Raw genomic sequence first — 24749 nt, forward strand, 5'->3', positions numbered from 1 at the left:
GCTAAAGGTTATTACTATAAACATTGGAGGGTGAGGGGGAGAGAAAACTTAGACCAGAGCACTGTCGCTGTTTGAGTTGAGGAGTTACTCATTTTCTATGCATTTTGGCTGAACCTCATAGTCAGATACTATTTTATGCTTTGTTAAAAATATAGCATATAGAATAGAATCTGAAAAAGAGCACGCACACACACACACACACACATCTGAATCACTTTGCTGTACACCTGAAACATTGTAAACCAACTATACTTCAATTTTTAAAAATTAAAATTAAAAAAAGGTAAAAAAATCTCGTAACAAAGACTATACAAGCCAAGTGCTAGCAAGAATTAAAGCAATTGGAACTTTCATATGTTGCTGATGGAAATGCAAAATGATGCATTCACTTTGGAAAACAATTTGGCAATTTCTTATAGAGTTAAATATACACTTAGCACATCTAACATGTAACGCCTAAATATTTACTCAGGAGAAATGAAAACATATATCCTTGGCAGAGAGCGGTGTGTGTGGTGGAAACAGAGCATTCAGACAGAGGAAACAGCACCTCCGAGAGCATGACAAAATGTAGTAACTGAGGACATGGAGCATGGAGGGCTGTGGGAGGTGACAAGATGAGGCTGGAGACAGCCAGCAATGGGCTTGGTGGCCCCTGGTAGACTTTGGTCTTTATCCTGAGATTGATGAGAGACTAATAAATATGTAGGGCAAGAGGGTGGTAAAATTAGATACACCTTTTTAAAAGATCGGTCTGGCTAGAGTGAAAACAGACCAGAGAGAGGCAAGGATGATTATGTGGAGGCTGTTGAATTGTCTGGGGTAGTTCACAAGGGGCCTTGGGATAGGGCTGTGGCCCTGGGTATGTTTCTTTTATCCGCAAAAACCTCTGAGATGGTTTGCACTGATGCCTTTTACATAATAATATTTCTGATAGAAACAAGAATGATGAATTGCTTGTTTTAAAATTTGTTTATTATAAAATACTCCATATATAAAAAAGAACTTACGTAACATTAAGTTAAATTATGGAAAATAGGAAGACTACGCAAAGCCGCCTCTGTATTTCAGAACTAGAACATTATCGTTATGAAAACCTTCTTTAAACCAGATACTGTGCTTAATTTTTAAGAGGGATTGAAAAGTCTCCTTGGAATGCGGTGATAACAGAACTTTCTAACAATTAGAGCTTTTAGGCAACAGAAGAGGCTGCCTCAGGAGGCCGTAGGAAGCCAAACTGCTGTCTGTGTAGGTGGAGGAAGGATTCCCAGGAGGGGAGGAAGGCTGGGTGGGTGTCTGCAAAGGAATTGGTCCTAAAATCCTCTGCCACAATGCAACAAAGAGAATAAATGTATGTTAAGAGCAAAGCTTTTCTTAAAATTGAATGTGGAATTATAGCTACTTTTTGGATTAGTCCTTTGATTTTTGGAATACATAAGATAGAACCATGTTTATACACATATTCATATATATATATATAAATATATGTGGCTGAACTATTTTAAGTTCTTGAGTCCCAGAAGTAGTGGGTTAGGAGCAGGATAAGGGAGTGGATGGAGTTTTTGAATAACAGAGAAAAAGTTGCAACTCCATTTTCTATCTGCACCAGGGGTGGCAGACTACAGTTCGTGGGCCAAATGCTGCTTATTCTTGTAATGACCCACAAGCTAAGAATGGTATTTACATTTGTCTGACTGACTGAATTTTAAAATTTGAGATAACTGTAGATTCATGTGCAGTTATAATATGTGCATGTATTACTATACAGAAAAAAATTAGAGAAATTGGATTCATCAAAATTAAAAACTTGTGCATCAAAGGACTCTATGAGGAGAGTGAAAAGGCAATCCACAGAATCGGTGAAAATATTTGCAAATCATAAATCTGATAAGTGATTAATATCCACAAGATATAAAGAATTCTTACAACTCAAAAGCAAAAAAACAAACAACCTATTAAAAAATGAGCAAAGGAGTTGAATAGACTGTTCTCCTTTCTCCTTTTTAAAGAAGATATAAAGATGATCAATAAACACTTGAAAAGATGCTCAATATGAGCAATCAATAGAGAAACGCAAACCAAAACCACGAGATACAACTTCATATCCATTAGAATGGCTATCTAAAAATCAGGAAAATCCAAAAATTAGAAAGTAACGAGTGTTGTCAAGGATGTGGAGAAATTGGAACCCTTGTTGCACTGTTGGTGGCAACGTAGAATAGTGTAGCTGTTATGGAAAACATTATGGTGGCTCTTCAAAAAATTAAAAATAGAATTACCATATGAGCCAGCAATTCTACTTGTAGGTATAAGAAAAGAATGGAAAGCAGGGACTTGAACATACATTTGTACACCCACATTCATAGCAGCATTATCCACAGAATCCAAAGGTAGGAACAAGTCAAATGTCCATCGATATATGACAAGACAAACAAAATGTGGTATATACATACAATGGAATATCATTTAGCCTTAAAAAAGAATGGAATTCTGACCCATGCTACCTGGGATGAACCCTGAAAACATTATGCCAAGTGAAATAACACAGACACAGAAGAACAAATATTGTATGATTCTATTTATACAACGTACCTAGAGTAGTCAAATTCATAGAGACTGAAAGGAGCTGCAGGAAAGGAGGAATGAGCAGGTATTTTTTAATGGCTACTGCATTTCCTTTTGGAATGAAGAAGTTCTGGAAAGGAATAGTGGTAATGGTTGAATAACACTGTAATGTATTTAATGCCGCTAAATTTTAAACTTAAAAATGATTAAAATGATCAATTTTATGTTATATATATATTACCATAATAAAAAAAGGAATACAGAGAGATCCTGTGTACTCTCCAGTTTTCCTCAGTGGTAACATCTTACAAAACCATGCAATACAATGTACAACCAGGACATTGGTATTGATATAATCCACTGATCTTGTCTTGATTTCCCTAGTTTTACATGTACTCATTTGTGTGGTTTTTAAATTTTTAAATGATTGAAAACAATGAAATATTGTGTGATATACATGAAAATTATAGGAAATTCAAATATTAGCATTTATAAATAAAATTGGACTGGAACATAGTCATGATCATTCATTTATGTCATATTTATGTCTACTTTTGTGCTATAGTGGCAGAGTTAAGAAGTTGTGACAGAGACATATGGCCTACAAAGCATAAAATATTTACTACTTGGCCTTTACCTGGCCCAGAAAAAGTTTCCTGACCCCTGTTCTACAATCAGCTGCTCCCTCAACCTCCTTTCCCCTCAAAAAAGGAAAAAAAAAGTAGTGAGTATAAAATAACTTAGGGCAAACTACTGGACACTATGTATAACTTTAGGTAAAAGGATCATAATGAAAATGGTAAATTGTCAGGGGTGGTATTCATATAACTTAATTTGATGCTACTGGCCTTGTTGGGAAACTTAATTGTTGCTAACATGCATACTCTTATTGTTGGTTTTTTTCTTGTTGTTGTTGTTCTTATACCTTTGGTCATTATATCAGTGGATATGCTTCTGATGCAAGTAACAGAAAAGAAAACTAAATTTAGTTTAAATAAGACAATGTCATTACCTCTCATTAAAATTTTAGAAGTAAGGAGGTTCCAGAGGTGATTAATTCAATGGCTCAAAGATGTGTCTCAAGGACCCAGGTTCTGTCCACTTTTCTGCTCTGTCATCCCCAGCTTGTTCTCAGGCTCATCCCGGCGTATCCTTAACGTGGCTGCTGGAATTCAGCATGTCCTAGGGTTGGAAGATGGGAAAAGGCATGGTCCTTCTTCATGCTCCAATTACACAGATAAAAGTTCTTCCAGAGTTCTCCTAGCAGACCTGTTTCCTGAGTTGCTTTATAAGCCTTGGTGAGGGAAACAGAATACCACGATCAGCCTAGACTAATCAGGATTCATCCCTGGAATGAGGAAGAGCCCGGTGTTTCTGAGACACATGTTCATCTAATACTTGAACAAAACTGAGATTTTGTTAGCAAGGAAAAATGTTGGGGAATGAATGTTGGGAGGCAACAAATTGTGTCAGATAGTGCCATTGTCACAGTTTGGATGTCTGCAACCTCAGTTGTGGAGTCTATGAACCAGGATGTGGGCGCTCACCGGATAACACATCTGCTGCCACCTTGATCTTGGACTTCCTGGCCTCCAGAACTGTGAGAAACAAATTTATGTTGTTTATAAGCCACCTAGTCTATGGGACTTTGTTATAGCAGCCCAGACTGACTAAGATACCATTCAACATCTCCTTCCCTTCTGAGTCTTCAAGTATTTTTGACTGTTAACTTTCCTTTCTTAGGTGACATAACTCAGTAGTCATCATCTCAATTTGTAGGTGGAAATAAAATACTTAGATCAGTCTGGTTCACACAAAATCTCAAATTTACTCACAGCTAACTCACCCCCTCTTTTTAGGAATAGGAGAAAAAGTCTGAGAAAGGTATTTCTGACCGAAACAGAGAAAATAAATAAATGGTATCAAGGAGAGGGCTTCTAGGAGACTGAAGTTAGATGGTGGGGGATGTGACAGGAAGACAGACTGAGGGTTGCTTACATCAGAGGGGCATTTGGGGCAAAAGTACATCAGAAATACAATTTGGGGCTGTTGGTGCCTGCCTTCTCTTTAGACTTTGTTTCTCACTCTGACCTGAATCTGAAATTCTAAGTGATTAGAAGTTGAAATGGGAGCTATTAAATTCAGACTAGTCCAGTGGGGAGGGTTTAGCTCAAGTGGTAGAGTGCATGCTTAGCATGCACAAGGTCCTGGGTTCAATTACCAGTACCTCCATAAAAACAAAACAAAACAAATAAACAAACAAAAAACCCAACTAACTACATAAATAAACCTAATAACTTTCCCCCTGCAAAAAAAAAAAAAAAATTCAAACTAGTTCTGACCAGAGTTAACCCCTGTCCCTGTTAAGCTTTCCACACCTTCAGGACACTCTGCACATCAGGCCCTGCCTGCGTCTTTCAGGAGGTCTAGTGTCTCCACAAAGATAGCTCAAGTCTTGAGGAGGGTACAGGGAGGATGGGCCTCCGCCTCCCACGGTCAGATCTCTTTCCTGTCTGAATTATTTCTGATGCCATTCCTAGGCCCAGAGTGCCTTCATGCTCTTTTTCAGATTCTTGAGAACCTTCTCTGAAACTTCCATTTGCATCCATCTACCCTGAGTGCATTGATAGATATCCTGAGTACAATCTGAATCTTGGTAAGTACTCTCAGAGCACTCCTTATAAGAAATGAGGGTAGGGAGAGATAGAGGGTGGGATAAATTCTGAGTGTGGCAATGACAGGTTAGAAATAGATATGAGAAAGAATATATATATATGTATAGGGGGGTGTGTGTGTGGATAAAACTGAATCACTACGCTGTATACCAAAAATTAACACAACATTGTAAGTCAACAATACTTCAATTAAAAAAAGAACAACAACAACAAAAGCAGATGCCTCATAAGTGTTCCTTGAGGATTAAGTGACAGAATGCTGGGATGACGTGAGAGGCACACTAGACTCTAGGTGAGCAAGTACAAGTGTGGAGAGAGTAAGTGGGAAGCAACAAGAGGGATGCTTCAGAGCTTAATATTTTACCTTCAAAACCTTTTTGTTTCCTGGTGTGGTGAGTGAAGAAATTTTGCTACAAATCCATGTGGCTATGATAAAACTATAAACAGAGTGCTTTGGAAATAATGTTTCATTAATTCATATCCTTACTCTCTTGAGAAAGGATCTATAAAATGAACAGAAGAGCATGAAAATTGTGGGTTCTGTCCAGCGGAAGTCCCAACAAGATGGAATGAATTACTCGAGACTCTGGAAAGTCAAGAGAGCGAGAGGGAGTCGGGGACCAACTCCTCAAGCCTCTCAAATGTTCCCACATTCATTGTGTACAATCAAAGGAAAATCACCAACAGTTGTGTCATGGGATGTAGGAGCTTAAGGAAAGACAGCATCAAGTAGAGATTATAGAATCCACAATAAGTACAAAGGCTTAATTAATCTTCAGGACAGACATGGGGAGAGGGGAACAAGGTACACTCTTCAGACAGAAGATGTTGATTACAAAACAGACTACCAGACCAGCCAGTTCCTTGTCTTGGGGTTACTGACTATCTAAAAAGCAGAAAGCATGCCCAGCGTTTACAGCTGAGGGCATAGGTTGTTGCTTTGCAACAAGAAGAGTAAATCCTAAACTATGGACCTATGCTTATGATAAACAAGCCGTGTCCTGCGTTTATAGCAAGGGACACACAATGGCTTTGCCATTGGAAGCATCCTAGGCTAAAACCTCAACTATGCAAGCAAGGCATTGTCTCTGCTTTTTACAGCAAGGAGACAGGAGTGCAGATGCACAGGCGCCTGCTAGCAAAGCACATTTGTTGTTCTTAAAGGTCACAAGCGGCTGGGGTCTGTTACAATTTATTGACCCAATCATGGGCTCCCACAGAAACTAATTAGAAATAAAAGAAGAAAGACAACATAAAATGGAGCCAGGGATGTGATTACAAAAGCACAGCATAATGATGAAGTGTGGCCCGAGTGCAAATTTAACTTCAGGCTTACCAGCAACCAACTCAAAGCAGGAAGTGCAAAGTGGTTACACAGTTCACACAGTTGATAGGATGAAAAAAGGCCAATGGCCTAAAATAAGTATATCACTCTTAGTACTAAGACCAGGCAAATTCTTTGGCGAGTCTCCCAGAATAGGACAGTGTGAAACGCCGAACAACATGATCAACTATATCCTTATAGAAGATCCAATGATAAGTTCTTTCAGTCCAGCAAACTCTACTTCAGGGAAAGGATGGACAGTGGTGCTGGTGGGTTCTTTGAAATACCAGTACATGTTCATAACTTTGAAAAGCCACAAACATATTGCCAGTTTAGAAGATTTCAATATCTCAGTGAGGAAAAAGCATTAACAGTTCATGTTCTGGAAGAAGGAGAAAGTCCTGCCTTTAGAGTCTTAATATCATGTTCCCTTCCTCAATCCATGGCGCAAGAGCACACACACCCACACACTCGCACAGTCACACACTTCTCTAAATTCTCATTCCGTGTCTTGGCTGAATGAGGGAAAGGTTACACTATGATATATATGTATATAATCAAATATACTATGGTTGTTTTTAAAATTTAAAAGGAGCTGCCAATTAAGATTACTAGGAACTGACACTGGGCAATAAATTATAATTAAACATTATTCATTCTTATACATAGTGGAGCCAGATTTTGTGGGTCTTGAAGCTTACACAACTTTGGGTACTCTCCTTAAGGAAAAGAATGTAAAATTATGAATATAAAAAGTGGGTATGAAAAATAAATACACAGAAAAAGAAAATAAATCACAACAAATTACTGAAGTTGTGGAGATTTGAGTTCTTTCCTTCTAAGATTAGGCAATTTACCAGAAATGCTTACATAGAAATGGTTCCTGAGGTGGAGGGTATAGTTCAGTGGTAGAGTGCAAGCTTAGCATGCATGAGGTCCTAGTTCAATCCCCAGTACCTCCTCGAAATAAATAAATAAATGAAAATTTAAAAGTAAACGTAATTACCTCCCCCTCCCCAAAGAAATGCTTCTTGATTATAATCTGCTCTCCTTTTTCCACCAGCAGCTATCCCCTAGTGCTCACAGGGGCCCCTGCAAGTGAGGGGCCCTGCAGCTTAACCTTCATTAATTTATGGCTATATAGAAAATCTGGTCCTCGGTTCCAATCATTAAGTCCATCATCTTTCCCTAGAAGATTAAGCTTCTCCCTTCCTCTGATAATGCAAACTTTGAACTGCTATTGACAAGACTCCAAAGAACTCAATGTCTTTATTTCTTTGAAAAATTACTTCATATCCATCTGGAAAAAGTGATAACTCCAGTCTTGTTCTTTTTAAAAAGTGATCCTTTGCCCTCTCTCACAGGTCAGGCTCTAAAAATGCGTATCTTTGGCTGTCAAACAAGAGAATTTCCAGAGACATGTTCTGGAGCCAAAGAAGAGGAATGTGGGGGAATGTGAGATCTGCTCTGCTCTGCGAGGCAAACAGCAGGATGTCGGGAAAGTCTGATATCTCTGAATGTATTTTCTGTACATTTGTCCTCTCTTCAAATCAATGTTACTTTTATTTCTTGGATGAAGATCTATAATCAAGTTGCCACTGATGAGCTGTGAGAATTTTGACTTCAGCTTTGTAACAAATGAATCTGAAAGTAGAAAAGCCAGATGGAAAAACAATCTCCAATCTGAAAAGTAAAAAGTAAAATTTACTTTCAGAAAAATATTGCCTATTACTAGGAGAAAAATTAAAATTATGTAAAAATGAAACCTCAGGCACTCAAGTTTTGCTGAGAGTGTTTCCTCTTGCTTTTTGTAACTTTACTCTGGGATTGAGCAGTGTCGGCATATTTGCCACACAATAGATTTCCTGTAGTAAGAGGAAAGAGTCATAGGTTGAGTTTATCTGAAGGAAGGCAAGGCCCTCTGATGATTAATACAAAATGTAAAGTGGTCAGATTTTTCTGGAAAGTCAGCAATCCATTTAACACAGGAAGATTCCCCCTACCTGTCAGGGCGCCTGGCAGTAACTGAGCTTCTTGTGCCCTGATTCCTTCCAGGTCCCTGGAAGGTGGGCTGTGTTGGGAGGCTAGGTGAGTATGAGCACTCAGGGGAGGCAGGGCTCCAAGCCAAGGCTGAAAAGCAAAGCCTGGGGCTCTCAGGGCTGACGTGGGTTTCTGCAGAAATTGGGGAAGCCTTTTAGAATTGATATCTTTGCCTAGGAGGCCATAGAACTGCCAATGAGAACGTATCAAGCTGATCTACCACAGTTTCACAGGAAACTGTGAGCAGGAAAGGATGGGAAATGCACAAGAAAGGAAAAAAAGAAGAGAAAGAAAGCAGAGATAAATTCAAGCTCCAAGTATGGAGCAGAAACACAGACAGATTATTTTGAAGCATAAAACTACTATGAGCTCTCAGAAACTCAGAATTATGTCAGAGAGATCTGATCTGGATAAAAACTTTAAGAATACATTCATTTTAAAAGTAAATATAAACTTATTTTAAGGCCTATTCCTTAACAGTTAAGAAGTTGAGAAAACAAGTCAAAATCCTCCTGGGATTGCTTAAATGCCTAAAGGGGACAAAACTGTGATGGGGTCAATTAATTCTTCTTATCTCAATATATGCTGCCAAAATTACTTTAAGTGCTTGAAAACTGTTTCCTTCAGAAGGCTAAACATGATTTTAGCATTTTTTTCTGCAAATCTTTTTTTAGAAATATATTTTAAAACAATAGCATCTTTTTATTTTTTTTTATGGTTTATTCTTTTTTTGCCTTTAAAATTTTTATTTTACTTGAAGTATAATCAGTTTACAATGTTGTGTCAATTTCCAGTGTATTGCAATATGTTTCAGTCATACATATACATACATATATTCCTTTTCATATTATTTTTCATTACAGGATACAAGCTATTGCTACTGAGTATAGTTCCCTGTGCTATACTGTATAAAATTGTTTTGTTCTTATTTTTCAAAATATTGAAGATTTTTGACTACATCTTGGCAGATGAGAATTCTACCACTGAACAACCGATGCACCTTTTTGACTACATCTTGAAATTACCCCATACTCTTTCTTTTTAGCAAGATGCAAAAGAGTGTGGTCTTGTTCCTTGGGGAGTACATATAGCAATAAGAACAATTATTGTGGAATAATAACAATGGTTCTCCCTCTCTCTCTTTTTTTTGTTTTTTGTATTTAAGATGTAGCAGGCATGTACTGATCTCTTTTTTTGCATATGCTTTTTGAGATTACATTCTTTAAAACTGGTAGTCTCCACCCACTACAAAATTAAAAAAAAAATTGAAAGACATAGAGTAAGATGTATACGAAGTAAGTCTTCCTTCCCTAATCTTTCCCCTAGAGTCAAGCAAGCTCACCAGTCTCTTCTGTTTGCCTTCCAAGATATGCTGAGCATCTAAATATATATTACTTCATTTAATCCTCACTACAACCCTATGTGGTGACTACTATTTTCATCTTTATTAATAGATGAGGAAACTGAAGCACAGAACGTACTTGCCCCGAATCACAAGAAAACAGGAGAACCAGGATCAGAACTCATATCAGTTTCATCACCGCTGTCCTTTCTTCCCATTCTCTTCCGTCCAGATGGCCTCAGAGCCTGGACTCTACTCTCTCTTTCCCCCACCTGCTTGTCTAAATCCTACCCACCCTTTACGGTCCTGCTCAGAATAAGAATAATAGCATTTATTGAACGCTTTCTGTATGCCAGGCACTTACACACAAGATCTTACTTAATCCTCATGGAGCCCCACGAGGCATATGCTATTATTATCCACATTCGACAGAAGTGAAACTGAGACTTAGAAAGTCACACAGCTAGTAAGTGGCAGAGGCCAGACTCAGCCACGATGGTCTGATTAAGGCCCTTGCCTCCCAGCCCAGACCCACCCACTCCCACAAGGCCCTCCCTGACTCCCTCGCTGGCAGTGATTCCACTCCTCTCAGGAAAGCCCTAACACTTCTCATCACACACTGAGATGGCTGCTTGCAAATTGTCCTGTATTATTCTCTGACAATGCAGCCTTCTAGATTCTTCTCTTTCAATTTTTCTATCTGCTCCTGGAGAGCAAAGGCTATTTTTAATGCTCGGTCATAATACTGAGCAAGTGCCTGGTGAGCAGTAAGTATGCAACACACAATTGGTTTATCTATCATAAGAAAAAAATTTAGCTCCACTCGAGCAATTGTAAAAATCCTAATGAGATCTTACAAAATAGAACAGGAAATAAACTGATGAGAAGCGAACTCTTTCAACTTCTGTCTGGACTTATGTCATCAGCTTATTTAACTTCTGAAAAATCAAATATATGTGCACTAGGAAAAGTGAGAGGAAAAAGTCAATGTAGAGTGTGCAGTGATTCTGCCTGTGGGCGTGCACCAGGAGGCTGTGGCCTGCTTTCTCTGGTGGGTCTCCATTCCAATGGCTTCTCAGAGGGTGAGGTACCTTCCCTCTGAATGTGGTTCTGCTCCTTCAACTGTGCTGGGCTGGGTTTTGTTGTTGTTGTTGTTTGTTTTTAAATGCAACCCGGACTCTAAATACAAGTCAACTATTTTATCAGGTGTTCAGCTGAGTACACTGAACTAGGTTCAAGTGCTAAAGGATAATCCAACTATATATTCTGCTTTTAGGGAAATTAGACAGATTTTAATTTGAGCAGACACAGTTTCTACTTTTGGAGCTTAACCGCAGTTTCAGATGCTACTACACTGGACCTTGTATCTAAGGATAAAGATGGTCCCTAGCCAGGAAAACTTCAGATCCCATTAGTTCACATGCTAATATTGGGCAAATAAATTTGAAAACTGCTTTCCACAGTGAAAAAAGATCAGTGTGTGAAATGAGGCTGTTTTGGTTTTGTATTGGTTGCCTTTTCTTTTTCCAGTGACGTTGTCTCAACTTGTAAATTAACCCTAATCACAGGCAAGGTCTTTGTTTAAGAAACTGACAGCAACACATTTGCTGATGGGTCAATATGGCATAAACTTTGAAGTAAACAGGACCTCTGCGGGGTGGAAGACTGGATTAGAATTTCTCCAAGTTTCCTCCAAAACCTCTCACTCTGTGATAATATTCCAACAGCTCTAAGTCAATTATAAAAAGATCTTCTGAATAATTTATGGTCCCTGCTTTCCTTTAACCAAGCACATAGCTGCTCTCCAGACACTGGCTTTTCTGTTCCTTTTGGAAGCAATAGGATGCTGGATCATCAGCCACACTTTGGGCCACTTCACTGGTCTTTGGGGACGACTGCCCAGACCTGCAGGGACATACTGAACCTGCTGATGTTGGAGTCGCTCCAGTTATTTACTATTCTTTTCTGCCTCTTGTTAGTCAGTGTACCACAAGGAGTGGATTAGTTAAATTTACGGAGGATTAAGTGTTATTTGAGAATATTTGTACCCTGGATCCCCAGGCAGGGGTTCAGATTTACTTTGGAGCCCTCTTCTGAAAGCAGAACAGACTCTGGAGCTTGAGGCTGGGGCCTCAGGTTAGGGCAGTGGGAACAGGGATGGGTGATGAAAACTTGCTGGGGAGGCTACTGACCCTTGCCTTGACCTTTGGAGCTGCCTGATAGTTTTTGTGTCTCCTTAAAGCTGTCTTGCCTTGTTGTGACTCATTCTTGGCTTTTCTGAAAAATGACTTTCTTGGTCCCCTACGGAGGGACCCTCAGTTTAACTTTCTCTCCCCTTCTCAAGGAGGGTATTGCCACAAATGGGCTTAAAAAGCCATGTCCTCTGACAATCCCCTTTCCCATAGCCTCCCTTTCTACCCAGTGTCTCATTTCCTGCCCCTAAGTCTGAGAGTGCTTTCTGGCTGGAGGAGGATGGCCAGTCCTGTAATGTCTCTGCTGGCTAAGCTTTCCCATTTATCGAGCCTCAGCCTAAGAGTCATTTCTTCAGGAGGCCCCGCCCCCTCAAATACCAGTTCCCAGTTCCCACCCTACCTGAGACCCATGGCCCCTGAAACACTCCTCCCTTGTTCCTCCCTTGCTCCCATTGCACCTGATACACTGCTCTGTGACGTGGTCTGTCTACTTGTCTGCCTTTCACCTGATGTTACCTCAACAACTGGGTTTTAGTAAGTCTTTACCCATAGTCCCTGCAAACAGTGTTGTGGGTAACAACTGACCTATATGGGGAGTTTTTCTCTTCTTACCTTCCTGAGACAGGAGGGAAGGGGGCAGGGCACAATCACTGAAGGAATGACACAGCAATCAAGGACAGGACAAACTGGTTAGAACCAACATGGTGAAAGATTCGATTTCCAGTAGACCTTGAGCCTCATGGCACACCCACAGGCGCCATGGCAGTTCATAGGATGACCATAAAAGGTCAAAAAGTAGGTGGGGCCCAATTCCTGGAAATCCCTGCGCCTTACCCCAAATAGTCCAACTAGTCCAACTAATCCTTAGCATAGGAAATTACGAAGCCCATAAAAACTAACAGCCCCACACCTTGTGGTCACTCTCTTGCCTTCTGAGATGGCCCCCACTCTGTCTACAGAGTGTGTTTCTACTTTTACTTTAAACTAAACACCCCCCACACCTCTTGGCCTCTCTCCCTCTCACCTTTTACGATGGTACGCATTCTGCTTACAGAGTAGGTATCTCCTAAGCCACTCTCCCTTCTGAGTGAGACGGACTGCACTCTATGGAGTGTGTATCTCTCTAAATAAACTTGCCTTCACTTACTATGCCTTGCTCTTGAATTCTTTTCTGGGCGAGGCAAGAACCTAGTCTCTGGCAACATTCCTAGGCTTTTTTTTTTTTTTTTTTAATGTTTTTACACTTTTAAAATCATACATTTTCATATAAACAGAAAAATGGAACAGGATACAGTGAGTACTCATTTACCTAGATTCACCTAGATTTACTAATTGCTTACATCTTGACGTATTTACTTCACCTGCTCTGTTTGCTCAACTATTTCAAAGTAAATTTCAGATATAACATTTTACCCCTAAATACTCACGTATACATCTCTAAAAATAAGGACGTTTTCCGACAGAACCATAATACCATATACAATAATACCATTATCACACATATTCATATAATCACACCTAATAAAGTGAACAATAGTTCCCAAATATCACCATTGTCCTCAAAAGGTTTTTAACAGATGGTTTATTCAAACTAGAATCCTCTCAGGGACTATACTTCAGCTGGTCCCTGACCAACCAATTGGAGACATTCAGTTATGTCTCTAAATTTCTTTTAACTGTTAACAGTTCCTACCCCTCTTTCCCATGTTATTGACTGGTTGAAGAAATCCAGCCAATTCTATTGGAAGACCCACTTTCGTGGTGCTGTTTATTAACTTTACCAGATTTCTGAGGTGAGCTGACCTAACGGAGAATAACAGCCACCACTGCAGGCATCTCCCCACAGCAGGGACCTTCCTTCCAGTTCTACCCTCTTTGTTCTCATCACTTAAGCACAAATCCTCGGGGCACTAAGGCTCAAGACTTACCCTGGGCTCTCACATCTTCTGCGTGGATGTCCCTTTCCTGGCCTTGCTGTCAGCCGGTGTGAGACTTCCAATAAAGCAGGGACCTGCACAGCTCTCCCTACAGCCACCAGCAACCACCACAGGAAGCCTGGTGCCCAAGAAACATGCAGGGGAGAAAGTCTTTGAACTTAGGGCTCTGAGTCCTCATTATTGGTAGCAACAACCAGCAGCCGCCATTTTGAATGAAGTTAAACACTCTCCTCCAACTTCCATGAAGTCAATAAATCTCTTCAGGTCATCCTAGAAAAACAACCTGTTTTCTAAGTGATGTAAGGTCCAGCAGTGCCACCCCCACCCTCTGGCCCCAGATGGACTGGCTCCAGGCAGAAAATCATTCACACTGACTGCTCCTGCCGGCAAAAAAAGAAAGCCGGTTCCATTGACTTGACTGAGAAATGTGAGGGGTTTAGTCTCAGCCATAATGTCAGTAGGGAATATCTTGGCCAAGATGCTCCAGCAAATCATCCAGGAAGAGCGGGATCTCCGTTTCAGAGGGAGGGGAGAGAGTGGGCGGCTGAGACAGGGGGAGAATGGAGTTGGGGGAGGTTCGGAACAGCTGTGTGTTTAGAGTGGCGGCCCAAGGCCACAGGCAGTCATCGAGCACAAAAATTCAGGCGCAGAGAGGATTCCTGATAGAGAGAAGTTGGGGAGCGGAGTCATGGCAGCAGGGGGTGTGGGCTGAAAACCCCCAAGGGACAGTCTGTGCCAGGCTGATGTGAATACTAGCTGTTAACTTTGGTTCATGGGATTTCTAGCTGTGTTTATTTTTTTAACAAGGAAAAAAACTCTGCAACAACTATATTTCTAGTGGTGGAGTAGGTCGCATTTTATTCTTCCTGAACGTGGTGAAATGCTGGATAGGTAACGAAAGGAAGAAAAGAGAAGACTTTATACCTTTACACAAAATTCTCAACTTGGATGTCAGTTAAACCTTTTCATTTTCTGGCTCTTCCTCTTCATAATTCTGTTTCCTGTTTTCCCTTTTTGCCATGATGCTCCCCTCCCTGCTTATCCTCCCCCAACAGCACACCCACACACACACTCCACTCTCTTTCCCTACTTTCATTTCAGTGGCTGGCAAAATCAGAACGTTATTTAGTTTTGAAATAGTCACTGCGGAAGTTTATGAAATCTTTTTCTCTGGAAGTTTTACTAAAGCAGGTCTGAGCCCCTCTTTTTTCCAACAGTGCAAGGAGAGAGTGTGTGTGGGGGGAAAGTGCTGATGAGAGATGAGATGACCTCTCAAGGACACCCCTTTTTGTGGTAAACAGAAACTTGCTCCCCAGAGTTGGGGCAGAGGGCAGGAGGGGTAGCCTCCCCCTCTCTGTTCCCTCCCTAAGATACAATAGGAGGCCTGGCCATTTTGGCAAATAACTTGTTCCCCACTTTGTTCTACGGTTGATTTGGAGAGCAGATTTCTAAGAACAGCAAGGAAAGCCAGGGCACTGCTTTTACATGAGTGCCCTCTTAATGCACCATCAGGGGTGGCTCTGGACCAGCTGTGCATGCAGAGGAGCCTCCAGCCTTCTGGTGTCAGCTGTGTGGGGTGGAAATTCCCTTTCCTGTGTGAAGCCACAGTGGGAAGTGGGGCCTGGGAGTCTGAAACAGCTTCATCTTTCTGGGAGTATATTTGGAAGCCAACTAAGTAACAGGAAGTCATCACTTGGGCTTTAAAGCAGATTAGTGCTTTATATGAAGCCAATGAATACAGAAAATGGTCTAAAGAGTTGTAAAACAGAGAGGGAGACGGAGGGGAAGGGAGGGATGGAGGGGACAGCAAGAGAGAGCGGTTAGCATCTGGATAACATGCACTGTGGGTTTCAGGAAGGTGACCTGTTTGTCTAAGTGAATTACACCGGCCATTGCTGGACTTCTGTACTTCTCACTTTAGGTACTTTTTTTCCTTCTTCTTATCCTGTGCTTCTCTGAGGTGAGCCCCACTTCTTCAATAATCCTTTCCTAGCGCCACAGGATCCTCTCGGACTTCAGAAAACCCTCCCTTCTCTGTCCTTCCCGAGTGTTCCAAGGATTGAAGACTCGCTGGGCACACAGCAATCACACCTATGATCCGAGCTGGCACCCAGGATTCATCAATAGCTGTGCTGGTCCTCACACTGCTCATTGGAGCTTGGCTAAGGCATCTCCTGGGCCTACAGACGGTGGCTGGGCATTAAGACCTACCTGTTAAAGGGAGGAAAGAGAATGACTTAATGACACATTTTGTTTTGTCTTTTATAAGTGAAACCACTATCAGAAAAATTTCACCATAAAGTTGGCATCTCTGTGTGTGTGTGTGTGTGTGTGTGTGTGTGTGTGTGTGTGTTTGTGTGTGTGTGTGTGTTTGTGTGTGTGTGTGTGTATTTCATCAGTCTTCTGTTGGGGAATTTTTCTTCTATTTTATAAGAGAAAATAAAAGCCACCGGAGAGAAACTCCCTCAAATTCTTGCCACACACTTACCTGTAGGGAAGCCTACCTTTCCCTCCTTTCCCATCATAGTGGTGATGTGGGAAGCCCCATGAAAAAGACCAGCAGGACCCCCCACGCAGGGCCACTACTCCCCTGCCAGCACCATCTGGTTCCCTGGCCCAGAGGCATTATCTCAGTTTTTGCCTTTGAAACGGCTTACTTCTAAGAAAGTGGAACTTACCCCTAAAATTCTATTGGTTCCCTGAACTAACTCCTGATTGGCCCACTTGTAGCACTTCATTTGCATGGAGCTCACTCTTGGTTGGTCCATTTCCCTCACTCCTGATTGGTCTATTTCTACAAAGCTTGTTCCTAATTAGTCACCTTTATTATAACTTATTTGCATATGATGTTACAAAATGTTGCAAAGTCTAGACTGGTAGCCTATAAAAGCCTGTGTAAACCTACAAACGGGGTCCAGAGCTTGGAGTGTTAACTCTTCTGGGCCCGCTGGTGTAACAAAACCTGAGTTCTCCAACTCTCTGAATGCTGCTTGGTCTCTCGCCCAGATCCAGGTTGCTGTCATAACTGAGCTATAACACTGAGCTATAACACTTTGCTGCAACATTTCAAGCGATTGCTCATTGCCAAGGTCAGTTCTAAGGCTCTATATTCCCCTTGCTGTCTGATAACTTTGCTCCATTGTAAGTCCCTTCTCTTTCCTGCTGCCTCACTTGCTACCTTTCATCAGTCTTTAAACAAGCTCAAGTTTCAACCATCCTAAAAGTAATACCCTCCCTTGCTTCTACATTCCTTTCCAATGTATTAACTATATTTTCATACTTCTGTATTATTGATCCTCTGACATTTGAAGCTTTACTGACCAGGAAGGGTCTTCCCTCACTGCCCTCCTCCTTCCAGGGTTAGCTAATTCCTACAGAGGTAACACAACTCACCCGAGAATGTATTTTTCCTAGGCAAATCAACCAAATTCCAATTTCAGAGCCCACAACCCAGCTACCTCCTTTATGGGCTCTCACAGGGTTCTTACACTTGGCCCACTATCCTCCTGCCCTAATCACCCCAAGGCCAGATACCAGAGGGCTAGAGATAGCCCCTGGTTGCAGAGCCTGCTGAAATCATTCCAACTAGCCAATCCTAAGCCTGCCTACCCTGCCTTGCCTTGCCTTCCTGTGAAAACCACAATCAAATCTCCTGCACGTTTCCCCCTCTCCTTCCTCCTGATGCTTTCCTCTGTGACCCTGAGTGGCCTGGTGTGCCCCTTCTCCATGAAAATTATGAGTAACAAACTGTGTTTTCAATGGCAGTCATCTACAGATCTGTTGGCCGCACATTACTGGAATAATAATGAAACCTACACTTTAAAACATCCACCTACTTCCTTATCTGGTGTCTTTTGACTTTAGGCAAACATATTGAAACAAGTGTCTACACTCACCATCACCACTTCCTTACCCTCCATGCTGAAACTCTCCTTGAAATCTGGCTTCTGTTCCAACGTTCCTCTGCTACTGCTCCTGCCAAGACCCTAATAACCTTGTTGCTAAATTTTAAGGCTGCTTTCTTGGCATTATCTGATTTGAGCTTTAAGCAGCATCTGACAGTAGTGACCACTGTCTTCTTGAAACTGTCTTCCCTTGGCTTTAGTGATACCTATCTTTCCCACCACAACTTAAGACTCCTTTGTGGGTTCCATTTCTGTTGATCTGTTCATTGTAGAATCCATAGAAAATTCAACAGTGTGCTTGTCATCTCCACATGGATATCCTACCAATATTTTAGAGTGGGAACTTCCTAATCTGAACTCACCATCTCCACCCCTGAGCCCTTCCCCACCCCCCTCCCTTTTTCAGTGAATGGCACCATCACCCCTTGAATTGTTGTAGTCAGAACCATATGTCATCCTTGGCTCCTCCTTCTTCCGCATTCCCCACATCCAGTTAATCACCAAGACCCATCAAATTTATATCCTGAATATTTCAAATCCATTTATTTCTATCTCCATTGCCACGGTGTTACTTTGAGTTTCTGTATCTCTTACCTGGATAATGCAGCAGCCTCCTAACTAGTCTCCCTGACTCCCTTTTTACTTCCTTCCTTCCATTCTTCGCATTGTAGCCAGAGCTCTTTCTACACCTTCACATCAGAGCATGCAACCCCTTTCCCCCACTTTATATCCCTTTGATGGTGCCTCATTATCCTTAGGACAAAGTCCAGATTTCCCCATGTGACCTTCAAAAACCTCCATCTTGTGTTCTTTGCTTGCCTCTCTGGTCTCTTGTCTCATCTTCTCTCCCCCGACCTCATCACACTGAACTGTGTGCAGTATCCTGGATGCCCCTTCTCAACCCCTAGCCTTTGTGCCATTCCTGGGACTTCCTTCCCTTCTCCACTTCCTGGCTAACTTCAGCTCATTTCTTAGATCCCAGGTTGGAGATATAAATCCCTCCTTAAAGCCTTTTCTGATTTTCAGGTGCTCACAGAGCCAACAGAGTACCTCCACCAAACATCTTACCACATTCTATTGTCAATGCCTGTCTCTGTTTGTTTCCCATATAGTTATAAGAGGGCAGCACCACGTCTGGTTGACTATACCATTTTCAACACCTTGCACAACATTGGCACAAACAGTTGGTGAATAAATGACTGTGATTCTAACCAATGTTTGTGGGTGAGGGTTATTTCAATGATAGGGTCTGTCCTGGGAACACTAAAATGATTGTCCTCATGGTCCTTTCATCATCAAGAATAATATTCATTGAGTACTTACTGTGTCATGTAATTTTCCAGAGGTAGGGAAAGAAACCAAACCACTTCCTTATTCTTCCATTGAAATGACATTTAAATAAACTCACTTTCATTTTTCTTTTCTTTTCTTTCAACGATGATTAAAACTGAGATCATTCTTCTAGGGTTTGGTATATAAAAGCTCCAAGGACTAATCACTAACTTTAAGCAACTCTGACCTCAGAATGATAGATTTCCTGGTTATCTATGATATATTTTGACCATATGCATATAGCCATTCATTAGATGCCTCAGAATATCAATGTCAAATCATCACTGTTTAAAAATGTGCTTGTTTAAAGATTGTTTTTAAACTTGTTGAGCTGGAACACATTTCTCATCTCTGATAATTAAACGAATAATAAGCTAATAAGCCATCTTTTAGTTTGCTTGTAGGAATGCAATTGCTAATACGCACTGGGGAGAAAGGTCATTGTGGGACACGATGAAGTCATTATTTATGAGTTAGTGGAATTTTTAATGGTTTCCTGGAGCAAACAGATAGTTTACATGTCTGAGATTTTGAGCTTATCTAGCGAGGCTGAGAAAAAAATAGTGTATCTTACATATCTGAACTTGTAGTTGCCATCTCAGGAGTCTTTACCAGCATTTGTCATGGAACAGTTTGCAAAGCTCTTATAGGAACAGCCAGGCATTCCTGGATTACGTTATTCCAATTTCATCTTCATAGAGAAGAAATTGCACCACTTAATGCTTCCTTAAACCACCATTCAGACTGGGGAGAAAAGGTGTTGTCTTGGTCCATTTGGGCTGCTATGAAAAGTACCATAGATTGGGTGGGTGGCTTATAACAACAGAAATTTATTTCTCTAGTTCTTAGGCTGTGAAGTTCAAAATCAAGGTGCCAATAGTTCTGGTGTCTGGCCAGGGCTTACTTTTTCTGGATCATAGACAGCTATCTTCTCCCTGTGTCCTCACATGGTGGCTGGAGAAACAGAGGTCTCTGGAGTCTCTTTTACAAGGGCACCAATCCCATTATGAAGGCTTTACCCTCACAACCTTATCAAGGGTGATGATATTAGTAGGTGGGGCCTTTAGGAGGTGATAAGGTCAGGAGAGTGAGGCCCATGAAGCCCTTGTGAATGAGGTTAGTGCTCTGGTAAAACAAAGAGCTCCCTAGCCCCTCCCACTATGTGGGGACACAGTGAGAGGTCAGTAGTCTGCAACCCAGAATAGGGCCCTTATCCAACCATGCTGGCACCCTGACTTCAGGTTTCAAGCCTCAAGAACTTTGAGAAATAAATTTCTGTTGTTTACAAGCCACCTAATCTGTGGTATTTTGTTACAGCAGCTTGACTGGACTAAGACAAATGGACCTTGCCCAAGAGAACTTCCTAGAGTAGAGAAGGGACCCTTACAGAAAGGTGGGCAGCCAGAATCCTGGGGCAGGTGGGGAGACATAAGCAAGGGCAATTGAATGAGATAAACTCTAAGAAGTCCAACTAGGGAAAGAGGCAGCTATGCCACAGCTAGCACCCAGGAGGCAGGGGCCAGAGTGAATCTATCAGCCTTGCAAGACCGCATCCATTCTCTCCCTGGGTCTGACCTGTGAGGTCTAAAACATCTAAGAAGCTGGAGAAGAGGTGGATGAAGGAGGAGAGAAGAAAAGAAGCCAATGACACCCAGTTCTCTGCTGCAGGCTTTCAAGCCCGAAGCCAACTTGATCTAGACGTTTAGGTAAGAATTAGGTTGGAGTTTTGATATTAAACTGTTCTAATTTTTAAAGTGACAAACTGTTCTTGGGCCTGGAAAAGCTATGGGCCTGCTTGAGATTTTATCTGGGACCTGAAAAAATGGTCTTTGTTTACTATGGCATGGTGGGCAAGATTAAAATTGCTTTTATGTTCATACTCTGCTGAGACTTCTTCAAAAATTAGTTTACATATACATTTTGGAATGTTTGTGATAAAAAATTTCATCTTGCTACTTTATGGCCTCTTTTCATGTGTATGTGCATATATACATACACACGTATCGTATATATAGTCATAGACTTACTGTTGGAAGGCTATTTAGAGATGTTCTAGTCTAAAACCACTCGGTTCATAAATGAGGAAAATTAAGTTTCATTAGGATCTCTTTCAGTTCCAAAGTGCTTGATGATTTTATGGTATTGACAGCTACTCATAGAAGATATTGAAATAAATTAGCACTTTTCTCTTAGGGATAAGCAATAGACTATTGTAAAGCAGAGTGAAATAACCTCTGGTGTTTGGAAGGCACTCAGGATACCAGTTGGTTCATTGCTTCTGCAAAGAACAAAAGGCTGATTGCTTTTTTAAAAAAAATTCCACTGGGGATCTGCCAGCCTAAATAGTTGCAGTACTTGACCAAGAGCCAAGCCTGGGAGGCCAAAGACAGAGAGTCCTAAGATTGCCCTTGTTTTAGACAAGATCATTTCTATTCACCTTCAGAGAGTGCTTGGTTCCATCCTCTCCAGGGGTTTAGGCTTGTAGGTTCCAGGATGTCAGTCTTCCTACTGCAGCTCGCAAACATTCCATGGTTGATAGAGCCACAGGATGCCAATAACACTCCCATTCTCTTCTTAAGCTTCCAGTGGTCTAGACACAGCAGCAGTGACTGAGTGGTTAAAATCTCAGAGCAGAGAGGCCGTTGTCTGGAGCTGTGCATGTGTCAGGGCCTTGCATATTCAGATAAGCAATGAGAGCAGTAAGGAGTATGTGGAAATTTCCTGGAGAAATCTCTTGGGCAGTATGCATTGATGGAACCAGGAGTCCAGCATCTCAATGTCCACGGAGATTGAAGGAGCAGGAGGCCTGAACGCAAAGATCTCTGATTCGGCTTTGGGGACCCCCAGCACAGTTTCAGGTTGACTCTACTAGGAGACTTGACTTGCACGAGCTCTGGGCTAATCAGCCTCTGTGGCCTGCAAGAGCACACAGGTTCCCACTGCCTAGGTTGCCAGTCACCAAGAATTCTGCAGAATTCTACAAGCAAAGCCAATAACCACTCTGTTGTTTTGCTAACATATTCCTTTATTGCTAAAGATGACAAGGAACTTTTCCAGAAAAAAAGAGATCTTAACAGCAAAAAGCTTCCTGCCCTTAGAACATGATACAATTAAATGACTGAAGCAACTGAATGACTGCCCATCAGTTTATTCTCATTGGCATTTTAATTATCTTCCATTTTTAACTTATTACTACCTGTTTGCTTTAAAGGAACCTGATAAAAATCGCCTTTTAATAGAATAACTATTGCTATTTTTCTAGAGAACGACAACTGCTCTGACAGTCAGTGCCGGCCTTCCTTGTGTAAGGGGATCTGCCGGACCCTTGCTAGTTCAGTTATCCCCCATCCTGGGCCCTTCCATAACGTCGCCCCCTTCACCTTCGATCATGTTCAAGAAATTTGATGAAAAATAAAATGTGTCCAACTGCATCCAGTTGAAAACCTCAGTTATAAAGGATATTAAGAACCAATTGATAGAGCAATTTCCAGGTATTTGAATCATGGCTTAATCAAATCATGCTTTAAAAAGATCCTATTTTAAATGCCATGAACATACAGAAATCCTTACAGTAAATGGAGAGTTACTATTTTTCAAAGAGAAGGGCCTTTATATCCAACCCTAAGATTTCTTCACAAATATCCTTTTATCCTGTCACAACAGCAGGTTGATAAAGGAGCCATCAGATTTGTACTCACTGGAGCAAATTTCATACATCCAGGCTTAACCTCTCTTGGAGCTAAACTTTACCCAGCTGCAGTAGATACGATCGTTGCAATCACGGCAGAAGGAAAACAGCATGTGTTGGAGTCATGAAGATGTCTGCAGAAGATATTGAGAAAATTAACAAAGAAACTGGCATTGAAAATATCCCCTATTTAAATGACAGGCTGTGGCATGTGAAGACATATAAATGAGCCTCGGAAGGAATACGCTTGGGCTCAATATGGATATTGTGCTGTATCTGTGTTTGTGTCTGTGTCATAGCATGAAGACAATATCTCTGTGCTGAATAAATTCAACAGATGCTAAAAAAAGAAAAGAATAACCATTGACTTCAGCCATTGTATTAATCAGGTTAAGTCATAACTATTGTAAAAGTAACTCGTAAATCTCAGGAATTTAAGACTAGAAAGGTTATTTCTTGAAAACATTAAAGTCCAATTGAGTCTTTGGTAATTGGACTCAGACTGCTTCCAGCTGGCGGTTCCATCATCTTCCAGGCCTCAGGATTTATACTGAGTCCTCTACATCTTACTCCTAGCGAAGTGAGAGGAAACAACCCTGTGAGAGCTCTCAGGGAAGTCGGGTACATCAAAGCCGCTCTCTTTCAGAATCAGCCCCGCCTTGCCCCACTGTAAGGAGCTGGGAGATGTCATTTCGCCACGTACCCAGGAGGAAGAGGGGACCTTGGTCCTAGTGAGCCCAGGCAGTCTCAGCAGCAGCCCACACATCTCTCTGCAGGAAATGTGTGTGCAGGGACTAGGAGGACAGGTTCTATAGCCAGACTGGACTGAAATCCTGGCCCTGCCACTTGTAACTGTGTGACCTTCTTTGTAAAATGGGCATAATAATGGTACTTACCTCTTAGGGCTGTTGTGAGGGTTAAACAAGATGACTCCTGTAAGTACGCACTGAACTTAGAGCAGTGGCTGCACATGGTAAATGTCTGAGGAATATGTATATTTGCTGTTTATTGTGAATGGGAAGCACTTAGACCTGGTCTGATAAGAGGATGCAAGAGGACATTAGCTGTATTGTTTCTTCTTTCTCTGTGACTTCAGCTATAAATGCCATTTTCTAACATGTTCAAGGTCCCCTACTGACCTCCACTAGCTTCTCCTTTTCTTTCTTGCTCTCTTCTTTGCTGCAAGTTTGGATGGCTGTTTCTATTCTCCCGATTTTTATTTCTCTCTCTTGCATCATGTACTCTCCAGCTGTAAAAGTCTTCTTTATTTATGCCCTACTCTGGCCTCCAGTTCCCTCCTTCCCATCAAATAACCTTCTGAAAACTTCCTCCTAATGAAACCTTGTCTTTATTGCCCATTATAAGAATCACTCTAAATTAAGTGGAGTGGTCCCCTCTGGTTTTCTATTTCCCCCTCCATTTATTGTACCAATTCTCATAGGAAATAAAACCCAGGAGAATCAGGACTATTAGCAGCAGCAATGCCAGTAATTGGGAATCAGATTTTATGGAGTTTCTGGGATACTGATGGAACAAAGTCAGAAAATAGAACCTGAGATAATGAACAGTTTTTGTAATTGCTCTACCTGTATGAATGCAGTCTGGAGAGTTTTGGTTGGCATCCTCGCAGACAAGGAGCTCTGTGAGAGCAGGCATTTTGTTTTACTCATAGCTGTAGCTCCCTCACCTGGAGCAGCGCACACACATGGTGGGTACACACAACTTTTTTGCTTAACCAGGAGTTAGCCG

The 24749-nt window shown here is 41.4% G+C and overlaps 2 long non-coding RNA genes and 1 pseudogene across 2 annotated transcripts in view; 2 read left to right on the forward strand and 1 right to left on the reverse strand.

Annotated features, from left to right (window-relative positions):
• LOC116661118 overlaps window positions 1-8307 on the forward strand; it is an 8523-nt gene extending 216 nt beyond the window's left edge. Inside the window, exons 2-3 of the long non-coding RNA XR_004316874.1 lie at window positions 5135-5221; window positions 7929-8307. This is a non-coding gene — a long non-coding RNA (uncharacterized LOC116661118). The remainder of the gene's footprint in view (window positions 1-5134; window positions 5222-7928) is intronic.
• Window positions 2593-14180, reverse strand: LOC116661119. Its single transcript, XR_004316876.1, has 3 exons — window positions 14067-14180; window positions 3578-3747; window positions 2593-2695 (listed from the first exon to the last, which is right to left on the reverse strand). It is a non-coding gene; the product is annotated as an uncharacterized LOC116661119 (long non-coding RNA).
• An 8520-nt stretch (window positions 14181-22700) lies between these two features.
• On the forward strand, window positions 22701-24541 carry LOC102510757 (annotated as a pseudogene).
• Window positions 24542-24749: the final 208 nt, after the last annotated feature.

Source organism: Camelus ferus, chromosome 3 (assembly GCF_009834535.1).
Source record: "Camelus ferus isolate YT-003-E chromosome 3, BCGSAC_Cfer_1.0, whole genome shotgun sequence".
Lineage (NCBI taxonomy): Eukaryota > Metazoa > Chordata > Mammalia > Artiodactyla > Camelidae > Camelus > Camelus ferus.